Here is an 18,182-nt window from a genome sequence, read left to right as displayed (position 1 = left end):
ATCAATCTTTATGCATTCCATTTCATTTTTGACAACTTCCAATTTTCCTAGATTCCTCCTTCATACATTCCATGTTCCGATGATTAATGGATGTCTGCAGCTGTTTCTCCTCAATTTGAGTGGTGCCACATCAACAAATGGAGGTTTGAAAGCTTTACCTTATCCATTTGAGTAAGGCTGGGTTTGCTCTGATGATGCAGCTCTTTCCCAGTCAATTTTGAGAGCCTTCTAACCTAACCAGACTATTCATAAAGTTGCACGGTAATGTATCAAACAGTGTTTCTTTGGTATTCATAAGGTTTTCCCTGGCCAATTCTTTTAGAAGTGGATGGCTTCTTCCTTCTTCCTCGTCTGTCTCAGTCTGTAAGCTGGGCTGATACCTGTGCACCATGTGCATCCTGCTGGGTTTGAAACACCAGCAGCTCAGCCTCAAAACTCACATCAACACATCACCACAGTAGGACAAACTGACAGACAAGGTTGTCTTATTGCACTAGTGTTTATTAATTGATTAAATTAATGTAAGAAATGTCTTTTCCTTAGTGTAATTTTTATTTATTTGTTCATTCATATACACATATATCCACTCATTTACATATAGTAATTCTGCTGTGGCTATATGTAGCTCTCTCACTGGCCTCCCTATTCCCTTTTCTCTTGAAGAAGATCAGAGAATTAAATCAATTTCTCTCTGATACCACTAAGAGGTAGGGAAAATGGGTGTGTTATGCCTCAAGGAATCTGGTTATTGAAAAGAGAGAAAATATTCTTAGATTTTAATGAACTACATGAAAGTTAGGCTCATTAATTACCTTACTGAATAAAAAAGAGGAACAGATGTTGTTCTATTTGGGAAAGCTTATTAAGATGTATCAGTGAGTGTTATTCATAGGGCAGGATGGCGTAGTGCTCTGTATATATTTAATTAGAATGCTACCTGGGAGCTTGATGCATTTACTCCCTCCTCTCAATCTAGTTGTGGCTCTGGAGACAAACAATATTTTAGGAGCCTTAACTGGAAAAATTGTTTATAATTTAATAGCTTTAAATAGCTAAGAAAATTAAGATGTTTCTCCATTTCTACTGCCCCTCATAATTTGTAAGAGAACTCTTTGGTCAGTCAGCCCACATGCTCATGTGTTGATTTTCTTCTTCTTAATCTGAAATGAAAGGAGCCCTGATGGTGCAGTGGTTGAGCAATTGATTACTAACTAAAAGGTTGGTTGTTCAAACTCATAAGTCACTCTGTGGCAGAAAGATGTGGTGATTTGCTTCTGTAAAGATTCCAGCCCTGGAAACTCTATGGAGCAGTTCTTCTCTGTCCTATAATTTGGCCATGAGTCAGAGCAGGCTTGAGACCAAAAGTAATGTGAAGTGAAACATCAGGTGTCACAAAAAGCCTGGTATATTTTATCACTATGCTGTTTCATTAACTTCTCTTCTTTCTGCTCAATTCCCAATTATGAACTGAGTTAATTATTTTTGACATTCACAAGTATGGCAAATAATGGAAAAAACCTGTTCAACATAATTAAGTATAAAATCCAAATGTTCAATATCAAATTTCTATAGAAAAGCAAGATCTTGTTTATATTTTTTTATTGTAAAATACAGCACATATACAGTCATCCCTCAGTATTTTCAGGGGATTGGTTCCAGGACCTCTCATGCATAATAAAATCTGCAGATGCTCAAGTCTCTTATATAACAAGCATAGCATTTGCATACACACACATTCCACTATGTTTTTAATCATCTCTAGATTACTCTTAACACTTAATACAATGTAAATACTATGTCAATAGGACTTTTTGCTCCCTCTTAGGCTTTGAAGGATTGTTTTGTGAATTTGATTACTCTTTTTCTCAAAATAGTTTTGATCAAAGGTTGGTTGAACCCATAGATGCAGAACTCACAGATACAGAAGACCAACTATTTACATAAATCATAGGAGAAAATGTATAGCTTATTAAATTATTTCCAGGATAACTGACACACAATGTATTTGCACCCACGTCAAGAAATAGAAGTTTGCATCTCATCCCAAAAGCCCACTATGTGTACCATTCCAAATTAATATCTTTTATTATCATCATTGATAGTCACAATACTGATTTTTAAGTAACCACTTCCATGAATTTTTTTTAATAGTTTTATCACTAAACATGCATTTCTGGACAATATAGTCCTGCCTAATTTTTTTGGCACTGGTGAAAAGCAAGGTCCCAGGAACTGATACAATACCCACTGAGATATTTCTACAACCAGATATAATGTTGGAAGTGCTCACTTAAGAAATTTGGAAGATAGCTACCTGAAAAACTCATCTGAAGAGATGTGTCTTTGTGCCCATTCAAAAGAAAAGTGATCCAACTAAACAAAATCCCATAGTGCCTAAGGCACTTGACTGCTTACCAAAAAGTTAGTGGTTCAAACCCACCAGCCACTCCTCGGAAGGAAGATGGGGCAATCTACTTCTGTAGTGATACTGCCTCGGAAACCCAAGGAGGGGTTGCTATGAGTTGGGTATGACTTGATGACACATAACAACAACAACAACAACAACAACAACAACAACTGCTATCAAGTAAATTCTGACTCATATTGAACCTATAAGACAGAGTAGGGTTTCCAAGGTTGTAAATCATTATTTTAACCACTGCACCAGTAGAGTGCCTTATTGATCCAGGAGAATGAATAAACTGTGGAACAATATCATTAATATAACATGCAAGTAAAATTGTGCTGAAGATAATTCAAAAATGGTTGCAGCAGTATTTTGACAAGGAACCACTGGAAATTCAAGCCAGATTTAGAAGAGGCCATGGAACCAGGACTATCATTGCTGATGTCAGATACATCTTGGCTGAAAGCAAAGAATACTAGAAAGATGTTCACCTGTGTTTTATTGACTGTGCAAAGGCATTTTACTGTGTGGATAATAATAAATTATGGACAATATTGCAAAAAATGGGAATTACTGAACATTTAAATGTGGAAACTACATAGACAAAGAAGAATTTGTTCAAAAAACAAGGGCATATTATGTGGTTTAAAATCAGAAAAGATATGTGTTGGGGTTGTATTATTTCATCACACTTATTTAATACATATGCTGAGTAAATAATAATCTGAGAAGCTGAATTATATAAAGAAGAATGCAGCATCAAGTTTGGAGAAAGACTCATTAACAGCCTATGATATACAAATGACACAAACTTGTTTCCTGAAATTGAGAGGACTTGAAGCACTTACAGAAGAAGATCAAAGACTACACCCTTCAGTATGGATTACATGTCAACAGAGAAAATAAAAATCCCCATAACTGGTCTAATAAGCAATGTCATGATAAATGGAGAAAAGACTGAAGTTGTCAAGGATATAATTTCACTTGGATGCACAATCAATACCCATGGGATCATGCACAATCAATACCCTTGGGAAAATTTGCTGCAATAGACCTCCCTATTAGATGCCATCTAGATCCAACGATGGCGATGACCCTTTTCTCATCCAGAGCAAAGAAGAATGAAGAAAACCAGACACATGGAAACAATTAGTCCAAGGGACTGGTATACCATGTGATCCTCAACCTATATGACTGAGACCAGAAGAACTAGGTGGTGCCTGGCTACCACTGTGAACCACTTAGAGGGAGATGTGTAGAAGATCTTGGTTAGAGTGGGAGAACAATGTGGACCAAAATTAAAAATCATTAAAAAAAAAAATAGGACCAAGTTTGTTGGTCTCATAGATCCTGATGGAACCCTGTAGACTATAGCCTCTAGCAACCCTTCAGGTCTGAAATTGAACCCATTCCTGTGGCTTCCAATTCATATGAGCTGAACATTTACATTAGATATATACACTCCTTGGAGAGATCAATCATGGGAGAATAGAAGGGCTGCACATGCACAGGGAGACAGCTTCGGGGGCAGGAGTGCATGAGAAGGAAGGACGCAGGGAAGAGGTAACTATGGGGAGGAAGTGGGAGGGGAGCTGTTGCATTGTGGGAAATTTCAGTCAATGTCATGAGACAAAGTGTATGTGAGCTGCTGTATGGGAAGTGAATTTGTCTGTAAACTTTTACCCAAATCACAATGAGAATTTTAATATATATACATATTGTTATTGTTATGTGCCGCTGAGTTGGGCTCGACTCCTAGCGACCCCTCCATGGGTTTCCGAGGGGGTATCACTACAGAAATAGATTGCCCAACCTTCCTTCCGAGGAGTGGCTGGTGGATTTGAACCGCCAGACTTCTGGTTAACAGTCAAGTGACTTGCTGCTGTATGGAAAGTGAAATTTCTCTGTAAACTTTCACCCAAATCACAATAAAAAAAAAAAAAATCCTCTCTAAAGCTTTAAAAAGGGAAAAATGTCACTGTGAGGACTAAGGTGCCTCTCACCTATGCTATGCTATATTCAATTGCCTTATATATATAAACACCTAAAAAAAACACCTAATAACATTTTTCAAAGTTGTGGTTTACCTTTGAATTCTTTTTATGTTTACAAGTACCACTTTCACTGATGTCTTTTCCTTATGATTTGTTCCCATACCAACAGTTTGGGCTCTACTGATTGCATATGGGCAATTGGATCTAGAAGCTCAATAAGGATTTTTTTTTTTAAATTTTTATTGTGATTTGGGTGAAAGTTTACAGAGAAAATTCACTTTCCACACAGCAACTCACATACACTTTGCCTCATGACATTGACTTCAATTTACCACAATGCAACAGCTACCCTCTCACTTCCTCCCCATAGTCACCACTTCCCTGTGTCCTTCCTTCCCATGCACTCCTGCCCCCTGAGCTGTCTCCCTGTGCATACACAGCCCTTCTATTCTCCCATGATTGTTCTCTCCAAGGAATGTATATACCTGATGTAAAAGTTCAGCTCATAAGTCTGTCTTTCATTTGGCTGAAAGCCACAGAAGTGGTTCAATTATAATAAGAACTCTTGTCTGATATGACTGTCATGATGATGAATGTGGTATGATCATTCTTTAGAAGTGAATGATGTCTACCTGATACTTAATGCCTACGACATCAAACAATTCACTTGTTGTTAGCTGCCACTGAGTTGGTTCTAGCTCATTGTGACCTTATGTACAACAGAACAAAACATTGCCTAGTCCTACACCATCCTCATAATCATTGCCTTGCTTGACCCTAACATTACAGCCACTTTGTCAATCCATTTCATTGAGGGTCTTCCCTTTGTTCGCTCACCCTATATTTTACCAAGAATGATATCCTCCAGAGATTGGTCCCTTCTGAAAACATGACCAAAGTACAAGAGACCAAGTCTGGCCATTCTCTGTTCTAAGGACCATTCCAGTTGTACTTCTCTGAGATAAATTTGTTTTTTCTTCCAACAGTCCATGCTACATTCAATATTCTTCACCAACACCACAACTCCAATACATCAATTCTTCTGGAGTCTTCCTTATTCATGGTCCAGCTCTCACATGCATATAAGCCTACTGAAAATACCATGGCTTGGACCAGGCATGCTTTAGTCTTCAAAGTGACATTTTTGTTTTTTAACACTTTAAAGAAGTCTTTTTCAGCAGATTTCCCAATGAAATATATCATTTGATTTATTGACTGCTACTTCCATGGGTGCTGATTGTGAATTCAAGTGAAATGAAATCCTTGACAACTTCAATCTTTTCTCCACTTATCATGATTATTGTTGCTTAATGATCCAGTTGTGAGGATTTTTGTTTTCTTTGTGTTGAGATGTAAGTCATACTGAATGCTATAGTCTTTGATCTTCACCAGTAAGTGCTTCAAGTCCTCTTCAAATTCAGCAAGCAAGGTTGTGTCATTTGCACATCACAGGTTGTTAATGGCTCTTCCTCTAATTACAATGATAGGATCACCTTCCTACAGTCCAACATCTTGAATTATTTGCTCATCATACACATTGAATAGGTATGGTGAAACAATACAATCCTGACACACATTTTCATTGATTTTAAACCTTACAGTATCTCTTTGTTCTGTTTGAAAGACTATCTCTTAGTTTATAGGGATCATCATTCTTTGGCATGGGCACAAATTAACAATCTTTTCCAGTAAGTTGGTGTGGTAGTCAAGGTTATAATTGTCTGGGCCTGGTTTTGAGTGGCTCAGCATCTGATTGTAGTTAATCCTTATGATGAACATGTCAATCAGCTCCATGGTAGACTCTGCCCTGAGTAGCTGAGTAGCTGCTTTAGGGATGTGGTCTGCTTCCAGTATATAAGCAGCTTTATGAATAGTCTGCAGATTTTTGGCACCCTTGGACCTTGCATGTAGTTGAGTCTTCATTTAGCAGGCTGCCATGTTATCTGCGGATGTTAGGATTGTTCTTGGACTTGACCCAGTGCCTGCTATGTTGTGTGATAATCTTGGGATTGTGCCATTTACTTGTTGACCTTATGCTGTTAGCCTCAGCAGCCAGTGGCTGCCTGAGGGAAGAGACACCTGCAGCTCCATTGGGCCAGGAGCAAGAGGCAGAAATGAAGCCTAGGGTCAAGGGACTTTTCCCTAGCCCCTAGATCTTGGCACTTTGAACTGAGAATTCTAGCTTCCTACACAAAATCTCACTTCCATCGAGTCAGTTCCAACTCATAGAGACCCTCTTTGGGTTTCTGAGGCAGGGTCTCTACAGAAACAGATTTCCCAGTCTTCCTTCCGAGCTTCCTACACATTAAGAGAATAAATCTCAATTTGTTTAAAGCCACCCATTTGTGGTATATTTCTGTTAGAGTGTCACTAGAGGTGATGAAAACAGTTGGCCAGGTAGCTGTCTTCCAAATTTCTTGGCAGAAACAAGTAAGTGTCACCATCACTGCAACTCTTTGTTTCTTTGTTGAAACAACTGAATGAGTATTCTGTCAATTTCTGGAGCCTTGTTTATCACCAATTCCTTCAGTGTAACTTGAACTTCCTCCTTCAATACCATTAGTTCTTGATCATATGGTACCTCCTGAAATGGTTGACCATCAATCAGCTCCTTTTGGTACAGTGACTGTGTATTTCTTCCAGATTTTTTTGATGCTTCTTGGGTCATTCAATATTTGGCTCATAGAATCAAACAATATTGCAGCTTGAGGCTTGGAGTTTTCGTCCATTCTTTCAGCTAGGGAAATGCTGAGTATGTTCTTCCCTTTTTATTTTCTAACCTTACAGCTTTGCACATTTATTTATAATAGTTTACTATGCCTACTTGAGCTGCCCTTTGATAGCTTCTGTTCAGCTCTTTTACTTCATCATTTGTTCCATCCACATTAGCTATTCTCATTTCAAGAACAAGTTTCAGAGTCTTTTCAAACGTCCATTTGATCTCTTCTTCCTTTTCTATCTTTTTAATGACCTTTTGCTTTCTTTATTAATGATATCCTTGATGTCTTCCCACAAGTTGTGGGAGGCTCTCCTGTTGTTGGTCCATGTGTCAAATCTATTCTTCACTAAACAATTCATAAATCAAACCAACTCACTGCCTTTGAGTCAATTCAACTCTTAGTGACCCCTCCTAGGGTTTCTGAGGCAGCATCTCTATGGAAGCAGATTGCCCAATCTTCCTTCTGGTGAGTGGCTGGTGGGTTTGAAGTGCCAGCCTTCTGGTTAGCAGTCAAATGACCAGAGCTCCCAAAGCAACTCACTAGGTGGTTGCAAACTAGTAACACTAATTCTATCGTATCTTTTACATTTGTAAATCAGAATAATTTCTTACAAACATGCTTATCATTATCTATAACTTGGTGATACAATGATAGAGTTTACATAGAGAAGATGGGCTAAATCTTCAGAATGTACTCATATTGACAGTTTTTATTATAATGAGATGACTCTGTATCATCTTCCCATTTGACTAAGAAACTTTTTCTTCTTTATAGTTTATTTTCAGTTCATAGATTAAATACATATGATGAGTTTCAACCAATGTCTCTGTAGTAGAGTACTTGTTTTGTTTAAACTGTTGTATTCATTCATTCAATAATTCTTTCCCATTTTGCCTTCTTTAACCTTCATTATCTTCTTACATACAATTTCAACCATCTAGCACTCTCTGAGATAGATGATGTGAGCAGAAAAAAGTGTCAATCACCACTTCTGATTTCCAAAATAGTGTTTAAAACTCCTGAAAATCATAATTTGTTTCAAAAAGAGATTTTCCATCTCCTGAAGTGTGATATATGCATTGTAAATGCCAAAGATACTTAAAAACACACACTCGATCTGGAAAGAATGTTTGCTGATTTAAGGATCAGATATCCTAACTTACACTTGTTAAAGATTTTACGTTTGGCTGAGAGTGTTACTAGAGAAGAGAAGAGTAGAGACTAATATTTTTTTGTAGTCATCAGAAATGGGTCATTATCTGAGCTATGTTGTGCAGAGTGTAATAGGACCCAAACAATATTTTAGGGAATGAGAAGTGGATATGATTTCTGTTCTAATTTCTTTACAACTCCTGAACAAAGAGTAGACTGCAGAGCCTTCCTTTGCTAACATGTTTTAGCAATAGTAGAGGAAACTGGCTCTGACAGGTGCCAGTGGAATGGAGAAACAGTCCTTTTGCATTTGATGTGGAATGGACTGGAAGAGCAACAGCTTGTCTAGTCACTTTGGAAAGGCACATCAGTTTTTAAGTCACAAGGCAAGTGCTGAGAAGTCTTTTAGCAGGGATAAGAGGTCACAGAAGGAATAATGGATTTAGACTGTGCCAGCTGATTTGAGATGGGACTTTGTTCTTTGTGGAAAATGTCAAGGCCGAGAGGAGGAGAAAACCAGGAATCAAATAGTATGTCAGACCTCGGCAGATATCTTTGTGGAGAGATGCCAATGGATGACCAAATATCAATTCATAATTTTACCCACTCCAGGGGGAGGAATAGTAAAGGGTGAGGGTGTTAGTGATTTTTAAAACACTGAAATGACTAAATTTATTGTGCCACTGTTACATGGAGTGGATATTTAAAATGATATTTGCATTACTGTAAAACACAAGAATTTTTTTTTTTTCTTTTACATAAATTGTTAAATGGTGGTTGAAGGGGTTGTGAAGACAATAGGGAGAATTGTTGGGATATGTAAGGACATTAGTTTAAATCAATGTATGTGGCAATAGCAACTATTTACAGTGTGTTTCTGAATATAATGTCCATATAATTGACATAAAATGTTTTCTCTTAGCATTTGTCTTTTGTGTATGGACAATGAAATCCTAACTATCTGAGACCTCTATGGAATGACTATTATAAAATATTTAAAATTTTCCAATAACATAAATTTCACTTTTTGATTAAACAGCAATTTTTACAGTTTCAGTGATTATTGTTATTATTATTATTGCTTTTACCTTGGACTTCTTCCAATATATATTTCACATTTTTCTGCAGTAATAGTGTGGAAATAGACTTGAAATTTTTCTTCAAGGCTCATGATGTCAAATATCCAAGCTAATTATTTTAAAATCTTTGTTGTTCTGACTCCAAGCAACAATAGCCACCTCTGAGAATTAGAGGTCTTATGACAGTCCAGAGTTCCTATTTTTTTTAATGTATTTTTTTTTTTTTAATTCTGCTTTAGCTTCAAGGTTACAGAGCAGAGTTTGTTTTACATTCAACATTTTGTGTACATTCGGTTTCACTCCACATTTACCATCCCGAACCCTAACCCAGTCTCCCCAACTCCCTGACCATTAACCCCTCTCCCTGTGCCCCTCAGAGTTATACACTCCTGTGTGTCCTGCATTTCCTCCATGCTAACGTTGTTGTTTGTAACATAGTGGCTAAGACATTTGCCTGCTAACCAGATGGCTGGCGGTTCAAATCCACCAGCCACTCCTCGGAAGGAAGGTTGGGCAATCCTACTTCCGTAGTGATACTGCCTCGGAAACCCAAGGAGGGGTCGCTATGAGTCGGGCCTACTCGATGGCACATAACAACAACAACAACAACAACGTTGCCCTTCTGGTGCCCCATGGTCGATTGTGCCAAGGGATGCATCTCCATAGATTAAGTGGGTGTGTCACCCTGGGTTGAGTGGTCTGCGCGTACATCTTGTTTACTATTGGGATGAGAGCCAGCCCCTGGGGGTGAATTTTATTCCAGGCCGAAAGTGTATCCCGGGGCCATAATATTGGGAGTCTCACCAGACTTCATCTGACCAGCAATTCTGGTCATTTTTGAGTTTTTAGATTTTGTTCCACGTTTTTTCTTCCACTCTATTCAGGATCTCCAGAGTTGATCCTTTCATGAGTCGTTGGAATTGGTGGTTGGGCACCATCTAGTTCTGGTCTTGAGGGCCATCATGTCCTAGGGTAGATTGCTTCCAAATGCTCCTTCCCTTTTTTTTGGTACTCTTCTTCACTTCCAACAATAGGAGACCATTAGCTGTATCTTAGATGGCTGCTTGAAAGCATTTAGGACCCCAGTTGCTACTCACCAATGTAGGATGAGGAACAAGGCTTTTATGTATTTTTTTGTGCCAATTGAGTCTGGTGCCCCCCAGGACTATGGTCCCGAGTCAGTAGATCCATTGGATCTCTCTCCCACAGAATTCAGAGTTACTATTAGCCATTTCTACTCAGAGCTTCTTAGCTCTGAGAAGAAATGTTCTAAAGGAACCTTCCTGTAGCACACTGGAGAGGCTTGAAATGGGAGTAAATATCTTACAAAAATGATAGATTCGTTAAATCAGACTGGCATGAATCAAAAGTTATCCAACAACAAGATTTACTAATAATTTCAATGAGCAAGTTATCAAGAGGTACAAGGAAGGCAGGGAGAGTATGGACACATTGAGGATGACTCCCCTGATCCTTCCTTCACTTGATATACATGCTCTGGCCCAGAATAGGTGAGTCTGTAAATGAAAAACACACCTGACATAATCTGGAGAATTTTATTTATGAAATCTCTCTATTTTGTACACCAACTTATGCAAAATTTTCTATAGATCCATTGATTATAATATTTATCAAAAATAAGAGTATTCCATATGTAATAATTATTCTTCTAACAAATAATTTTAACAAAGTTTTTGCAATTAAAAAGACAGTTAAGACTGCATTTTCATGAAATTACATCATGTCATCTGACTTTCCCCAGAAGACTCCACCATCACTCTTAAGCCCAAACAAAGGGAGTGAATGGATCACCCAGCCAAATCCACTACTGTCAAGTTAATTTCAACTCAAAGCATCCCTGTAGAACAGAATAGAACTCCCCCATAGGCTTTCAAGGCTGTCAATCATTACGGAAGCAGATTACTGCTTCTTTCTCCTGTGGAGCCACCAGTGAACTGTTAAACACCAGGTTAAAATGTCAGCCTTACTGTTAGCAGTCAAGTGCTTTAAACAAGTGCCTGAATGGATCTCAGGAAAAGTTAACCCCTGCCACCAATTACTAAAGAAACAAATAGTATTTACCTAGACTCTTATTCATAGCTTGTGTTTGATAAGGGAGCTCTGGTGGTGTAGTGATTAAGGCATTTGTCTGCTAACCAGAAGGTTGGTGGTTTGAATCCACTAGCTGCTCCACAAGAGAAAGATTGAACAGTCATTTCTGTTAAGATTTACAGCCTTGAAAACTCAATGGAGGTTGCTATGAGTTGGAATCTACTGGATGGCAGTGAGTTTTTGAGTTGAATGTTTTATAGTGAATACATGTTCATGTTTGTAAAAAGAACCTTTATACTGGCAATAACGTCCAAGACCAATCCCCTCCCTGCCACGTACACATACAAATACACACACCACTTGTGGCACTATGTCATAGAAACCCAGAAAATCCACTCAAATTGATTCCTCTGCCTCTTTAGGTGTCACCCCCATATCTATCTTTTTAGCATCTATATTGATTCACAATTACTTTTTTTTTTTCTAGCATGCTTCAGAAACAGTTCTCTATAAAGTTCTTTTTAGGTTGCTCAAGTGCCCCAAGGCTCAGTACTGAGCTCTTTCCTTGGGGTTTCTAATCTAGTCTTGTGGTTACAGATAACATCAATATGTAATTGAAATACAAAGCATTTGACTGCTAACCAGAAGGCTGGCAGGTTCAAAACTGCCAGCCATTCCTCAGAAGGAAGGTTGGGCAATTATTTCCGTAGTGATATACTGTGTCGGAAACCCAAGAGGGGTTGCTATGAGTTGGGTCCAACTCAACAGCACATAACAACAACAACAATTAATGATTGTTGGATAAATTAATAAAAAGCATCATTAACAATAACAAAGTGGAGCTCTGGTGGCATAGTGGGTAAGATATGTGGCTGCTAACCTGAAGGTCAGCAGTTCAAATCCAGCAGCTGCTTTGTGGGAGGATGGTGATACACACATATATACATGGTATAGGTGTGTTAAGTGTGTGTGTGTGTGTCTGTGTGTGTGTGTGTGTGTCTGGTGTAGGGTGACAGACTATCACAGTTTGAGTAGGACTAAAATATTTCACTAGTACAACTGAAACAGTCTCAGGCAGTCTGGGGCTGTTGTTCATTCTAGTGTACTAAGGATATTATATGTATGACTAAGTTAAATGCATTTTTTATACAACTCACATTATTGACATGGTTAGGCTCCAAAGACTAGGTCATTATGTGAAAATTGTTATGTGAAAGAGTTCTGGCCCCTCCCAACTTTGGCACCGTCACCCACTCCATTACCTCACTGTCCATGGGGCACTTCTGGCACATCTCGAGATATGTGTGGCAAGCACACCTTCTCCATGAGGCCTTCCCCACCACTGTTGGGCCTGCAGGGATTGTCCATCTTCTTCCAAGCTGAGGGGCTCACCATCAGCTAGCCCCACTCCAGGCCCCCGTGCAGACCACTGCTCTTCATCTGTCAACCTTTGCACTTCTTTGTCCTCAGAGAATGTCCTCAGCAGAGGGCAGCTCCCAGATCTGCCGGGAGGTGAGACCTGGTCATCTGAGACTGGTGGAGGGTGAGAGGTGTCAGGGAGGACACTTTGGAAGAAGAGACTGCCAAGCCCCTTGCCTGAATCCTTCACCTCAGACCCTGCTGTCTCCTCCAGGCCCAGGGGCTCATGTCCTAAGGCAGCCTCTCCACACTTGCTACAGGCCCAGTGGAGCTCCTCTGTCCCACCTAGGTTTTAGAGACCACTCGCAGTACCCATGGCCTCAGTCACTCTCACAAACTTGTCCCTCTTCTGCGTGCTCTTCCTCTTGCCCTTCCTCCTCCTTACCATGCAAAAATAGTCAGATGGTAGATTTTTTTTTCCCTCTGGTAAATGCAAAATTTTATGTAAGAACATAGTCCGTAAGTGAGGAGTACATGGATGTTAGCCTTGAGAAATCACGTGTAATAACTATACAAGATAGATTTTACTGTTATCCTCATAATCTGAATGAGAACTAGAGAAAAGTAGCTACATGTACTAGGTGATACAAATAAATTATTTTAAACCTTGAGTTCTAGCCTAGTTTTTTCTTCTTCAGAGTTTGAGATTTTTACATTGTACAGGACGGAAAAGATAGATTCCATCTAAGTAAATCCATTCCTCTTCAGCACTGAGCAAATGAAGAAAGCCTTTAGGAGATAATCAGCTCTCCTGTGACCTCTTGTTAGGATTTGTGTGGATATTACTGAGTATCTACATCTGTCTCATATATGCAAAATTTAAGAAGTATATAAAATTTTTAAAATCTATGTGAATTGATTTTATTTTTTCAGAATTGGATCTTTATGTAACATCTATATGATTCTTTTTTAATTTCTGTAATACTACTACAACTCTACTAACCCTACTATAGTAGTGTTAATATTTTGTTAGATGACCCTGATTGTAAGTACATTTAAATCAGAACTTCATATCTGGATTTGTATCATGTAAGTTACTTATCCCCTTAAGATAAAAAATTACCCTCATATATTTCTATTTCAAATAGTATCTGTAAACTGATGTGATGAAGTAAGTCAGTTAAAGATTATATTTCACAAACTGAACAGTCTGTAACACTATTTTCTTACTTGTACATATTATGTACACATCATGGTAACTTAAAAATGAAAAATAAAGGACAGGAGCAATCAAATGTGCATTTCACATCACATTGTAATTGTCATAAATTTATTGAGCACTTGATATGATTAAATAATTGTTCTGTATCATTAATATTTTAAATATGCTATAATTGTTTTCTATATTTGGGAAATACAGCATAGAGATCAATTATATAGCAATAGTTAATGTGTAAGGATCTGGGTTATACATTTAAGCAATTTAATTAAAATATAAATCATTCACTTATATTTCTGTCTATATTTCTTTGAAGGAATATTTCCATGGATTTTCATCTTCCCACAGCATCACATTGTTATCAAGAAAAGTGGCTCTGGACCAGATGACATGTGTTTGAATCCCAACTCTGCCAATTGTGAATTATGTTGCCATGGGCAAATTATTTTAACTTCTCAGTGCCTCATATCTCTTTCATTAAGAGTTCTTATTACTTAAGTGGTTGACTAAATGAGTTAATATCTATAAAACATTTAAAACTTTGTCTGCCACAATAAGATGACTCACATGTAATGTTATATATACTATTTGATATTTAAATTAAGTTATAGCCTATACTGAGGCATTGTGTTATTCTAAGTGTAGGTTTTATTTCAGTTAGTATTATTGCTAGCATACTTTGAAATACTTCAAATATATAGTTGGGAAAATTAGGACTTAAACAATGTACGGGTTTGTATTCCTTTAGTGAGGCTGATCATTAATATGCACTTCTTTTCATCTAAATTGAAATAGAAGTTGCTATTTTTCTATGTTGTTTAAAGGGTATAGCTGCCACGTTCCAAACACTTGTGGGAAGAGCTGTTACTGAGCATGTCCCAGAGGTACAGCAGTCAACAAAAAGGTTCGTAGTTCTGTTAGCCTGAGGAATGCGTGTCTCTAACAGATTGCTAGGAAAGATTAACTGCTGCAGGTAGAACAGCTGCTGGTTCAAACAATTTTGATCTTTTTATATCTTGTGTTCATTCTGTTTCCAGGTGGAATTGGCCCACTTGTTAAGGAGAGCCGCAGGTAGTCCAGCTGCTAGTTCAAAAAGTCTGGTCTTCTTATATGTTCTGTTCATTGTGTTTTGACATGGAATTGGCCCAGTTGTTTTTGGAAAGCCCCCAAGGGAAAGTTTTTAGAAAATAGCTTCATAACCTTTTCAAGGAGACAAATGGACCTCCTATTTTCACTCCCCTTGGCAAGTAAAATAGACCATTCAGAAAATCTCATTGTAAATATTTTGCCCTAAAATTTATTGAAGATAGTAGTGTACGGTACAAAAAAATTAATTAGAGAACAGATAAATATCAAGATGTCTATGCTCAGCTTTTTCTTTCTTTCTTTTTTAATGGAATGATTGGTTGTCACATTGAAAATGCCTGCATTTTCTTGTGTGTAGGAAAGTTGTGTGCTTAAAACATTGAAATGAAATTATTCTGCTGAGACCTTTTCTACAGGACTTTCCCATACTCGTTGTAAAGAAGGATTTTGCAATTGTTTGTATTATATATGTTTAATTGTTCTATATTATGTGATAGCTGGAGCTGTGTGTCAAGTTGGCTGGACCACAATTCTGTGTGGCTTAAGGAATTGTGATATGGATTGTTCCAATGATGGGATCAGATATATATGTTTTGAGCAGCCAATCCATTGAAAGGGAGTTTCCCTAGGGGTGTGGCCTACTTCCAGTTTGTTTATGGACATCCTGGGAAAAGAGACACTCTTCTGTGGATCAGGAGTCTGTTTTGCTGCCTACAACTGTCTGTGAGCAAACAATCCACCATTCAACCTGGAGATCTTGGATTCATCATTTCTTGGAGTCAACAGCCAGTGTACTGCCTGACAACCTTAAGCTCATCAGTCCCTGTAGGAACACAAATGGGGAAAAGCCTCCAGTTTGATGTTTGAAACAAGAACTTTGGACTTGTCAGCTTCTATAAGTGTGTGAGCCATTTTCCTAAGATAACTTTCTCTTTCTCTCTCTCTCTATATAAGCTTTATTGGTTTTGCTTCTCTAGAGAACCCAGTCTAACACATATAAAATTATTATACATTTTATTTGTCTATATTTACAAAAATAATGTACATATAAAACCAAAAATAACCCAAACTCACATCTGTCAAACTGGATTTCCAAGGCAGTATCACTACAGAAGTAGATTGCCCAACCTACCTTCTGAGGAGTGGCTGGTGGATTTGGACTGTCAGCCTTCTGGTTAGCAGCCAAATACCTTACCCACTACACCATCAGAGCTCCTTCTATACAATACATAGTTGCATGTTATTAAATAGAAAGTTCTGCTCTTCTGGATCTTTTATTCTAGTTATTTTCTAATTCATTTCTGAGTGCCTCCCCCTCCAACAGATAGGTAACTTACTTTGTTAGTTACCAGGGGTAAGAGGGCTGGGAAGGAACCACTGAAAAAAAAAAAATTAACATGTTAGACTATTGACATAATAACTGGAAGAATCACTTTTCAGCATATTTGTACTTTCTCAAAAATTATTGGATTATATATATATATATATATATATATATATATATAAACTTTAAAAATTCTCATAGAGGGAAAGCTGGACAGACAGGAATACATAGTTAAGAAAGGCACAGGGAGGGGAGGTCACAGGGGGAGGGAAGAAGAGTTTATTTAGGGTTGGGGATTGTAATTGAGGCTGTGAAATCAACTGTGCATGAACTGTTGAATGCAAAACAAATTTGCTTTGTAAATTTGTACCCTAAGTACAATACTACTACTACTAATAATAATAAATTTTGAGCTGATTCTAATGATATTTATGTATTTTGGTATATTCATTATATTTGCAGTTCTCAAATGACAATCTTCAATTCAATCTATGATATTAAAAAATACACAAAACACCACTACTTTAAAAAATTAAAGAATTATTTTGAGTAAATATCCATAGAATAAGACATTATCTTATAACTCGTTAATATGTTTACAAAAACTAAACCCCATGTTAAATTGACTCTGACTCATAGTGACCCTGTAGAACAGAGCTGTTGTTGTTTTTAGTCTGCTATTGGCTTGGCACCAATTCATAATGACCCTATGTACAACAGAATGAAAGACTTCCCAGTCAGGCACCTTTGCTATGCTTGAACCCATCATTGCAGCCACTGTATTAATGCATCTTATTGAGGGTCTTCCCCTTATTTGCTGACCCTCCACTTAACCAATCATGATATCTTTCTCCAAGGAATGATCATTTTTGACAACATGACAAAAGTAGGAGAGATGAACTCTGACCATTCTCACTTGAAAGAACCATTAAAAAAATGGTACTTCTTCCAGGACAGATTTGTTTGTTCTTCTGGCAGTCCATCACCTTTTCAGTATTCTTTGCCAACACCACAGTTCAAAGGCATGAAAACATTTCTTTGGTCTTCCTCATTCACTGTCCAGCTTTTATGTGTACATGAGGTGATTGAAAATACCATGGCTTGGTTTAGGTGCACTTTTGTATTCAAACTGGCATCTTTGCTTCTGAACACTTTAACTAGGTCTTTTGCAGTGACGTCTGATTTCTGACTGTTGCTTCCATGGGTGTCGATTGTGGATCCAAGTAAAATGAAATCTCTGACAGCTTCAGTCTGTTCTCCATCACGATGTAGCTTATTGGTCCTGTTGTGAGGATCTTCATTTTCTTTATGTTGAGAAAATGGGTAGTCAGTCAAATCCTGGAACCTTGGGTTTCACCAATTCCTTCAATGCAGCCTGGATTTTTTCCTTCAGTACCATTGGTTCTTGGTCATAGGCTGCTTCCTGAAATAAGTGAACATCAACTAATTTATATATATATATATATATATATATATATATAGTGACTCTGTGACTTCTTTGCATCTTGTTTTGATGCTTCCTACATTGTTCATTGCATTGTCTTTGATCTTCATCAGTAAGTGCTAAAGTCATCTTCACTTTCAGCTATCATAGTCATATCATCTGCATAATGTAGGCTGATAATGAGTCTTCCTCCAGTCATGATGTTATATTCTCCTTCATATAGTCCAGCTTCTTGGATGATTTGATCAGCATACCGATGTAGAAATTATAGAACAATATCATTAATATCACATGCAAGTAAGATCTTACTGAAGATAATTCAGAAACGTTTGCAGCAGTATATTGA

This window comes from Orycteropus afer, unplaced genomic scaffold, assembly GCF_000298275.1.
Source record: "Orycteropus afer afer isolate SDZICR_OR568_19922 unplaced genomic scaffold, OryAfe1.0 scaffold00509, whole genome shotgun sequence".
In the NCBI taxonomy this organism is placed as follows: domain Eukaryota; kingdom Metazoa; phylum Chordata; class Mammalia; order Tubulidentata; family Orycteropodidae; genus Orycteropus; species Orycteropus afer.
Note: the sequence above shows the minus strand (reverse complement) of the source record.